The 1,694-nt window shown below is 42.7% G+C and overlaps 2 non-coding genes across 2 annotated transcripts; both read right to left on the reverse strand.

Moving 5' to 3' along the window:
- On the reverse strand, window positions 1-89 carry TRNAR-UCU (transfer RNA arginine (anticodon UCU)). The gene is given in 2 exon segments: window positions 1-36; window positions 53-89. It is a non-coding gene; the product is annotated as a tRNA-Arg (tRNA).
- A 1,516-nt stretch (window positions 90-1,605) lies between these two features.
- Window positions 1,606-1,694, reverse strand: TRNAR-UCU (transfer RNA arginine (anticodon UCU)). The gene is given in 2 exon segments: window positions 1,606-1,641; window positions 1,658-1,694. It is a non-coding gene; the product is annotated as a tRNA-Arg (tRNA).

Consider the following 1,694-nt stretch of genomic DNA (forward strand, 5'->3'; position numbering starts at 1 on the left):
CGACTCTGGTGGGACTCAAACCCACAACCTTTGAATGTCTCAAAAACATAGCTAGAAATCCAATGCGCTATCCATTGCGCCACAGAGCCTACTGCAATTCCCTGGAATATGCTGACATAGTGATCCTCATGGCTTGTTGTTTTGTATAGGGTGCTATAGTGACTACATGAGGTTGTGACACTGACTACAGGAGACTGACAAGAAACATTTTATTTATCAATCACCTTGTGCAAAAACCACAACTCCGGTTCAACTCGAACCCACTACCTTTGAAGTGTCTCAGAAACTCAGATAGAAGTCCAATGCTCTATATTGTATAGGGTGACATAGTGATCCTACAGGGGTTGTGACATTGTGACTATGGGAGGCTGTGACAAGAAGTATTTTATTTGCCAAAAGCATGACTCTGGTGGGACTCAAACCAAACTCCTTTGAATGTCTCAGAAACACAGCTAGTAGTCCAATGCGCTATACATTGTGCCACGTGTGCTGTCCAGAATAGTCTGACATAGTAACCCTACAGGACTACATAGTGTTGTGACAAGAAACATTTTATTTATCAATCACCTGGTGCCAAAAGCACGATTCTGGTGGGACTCGAAGCCCTAACTTTAAATGTATTAGAAACTCAGCAAGAAGTGAAATTACGCCAGAGAGCCAGGTGTGCTGTTTTTTATAGGGTGACATAGTGACCCTACAGGGGCTGCGCTACTGTGACACAAAACATTTTATTTATGAATCGCCTTATGCCAAAAGCATGACTCTGGGGGGACTCAAACCCACAACCTTTGAATGTCTCAAAAACTTAGCTAGACGTCCAATGCACTATTTATTGCACGCAGAAAATGTTGACTTTTATCTATATAGGCTGTCATAGTGACCCTCTAGGTGTGCTATTTTGTATAGGGTGCCATTGTGACTACATGAGGTTGTGACACTGTGACTACAGGAGGCTGTGACACGAAACATTTTATTTATCAATCACCTTTTGCAAAATGCACAACTCTGGTTAGACTCGAACCCACTACCTTTGAAGTGTCTCAGAAACTCAGCTAGAAGTCTAATGCTCTATATTGTATAGGGTAACACAGTGACCCTACAGGGGTTGTGACATTGTGACTATTGGAGGCTGTGACAAGAATTATTTTATTTGCTATAAGCATGACTCTGGTGGGAGTCAAACCCAAATCCTTTGAATGATTTAGAAACTAAGCTAGAATTCCATGCGCTATACATTGCGCCACGTGTGCTGTTTTGTAGAGGATGACATAGTGACCCTACAGGACTACATGGTGTGGTGACACTGTGACTATAGACAGTCAATCACACTGCCCAGCACTTTCCTTCTTTACTCACGTGCACGCTGCAGGGGCCTGCAACCCCAGAAATCAATATAAAAATAGAAGACCAGCAGCACTGTGGATTCAATTCAAAGATTCAATTTTATTCCAGCATAGAGGGAACAAGTAATGACTCAGCAAGAAGTCAAATTATGCCACAGAGCCAGGTGTGCTGTTTTTTTATAGAGTGACATAGTGAACCTATAGGGGCTGTGCTACAGTGACAAGAACAGTTTTGTTTATGAATCACCTTATGCCAAAAGCACGACTCTGGTGGGACTCGAACCCACAACCTTTTAATGTCTCAGAAACATAGCTAGAAATCCAATGCGCTATCCATTGCGCCACAGAGCC

Source organism: Bombina bombina, unplaced genomic scaffold, assembly GCF_027579735.1.
Source record: "Bombina bombina isolate aBomBom1 unplaced genomic scaffold, aBomBom1.pri scaffold_989, whole genome shotgun sequence".
NCBI classification, from domain to species: domain Eukaryota; kingdom Metazoa; phylum Chordata; class Amphibia; order Anura; family Bombinatoridae; genus Bombina; species Bombina bombina.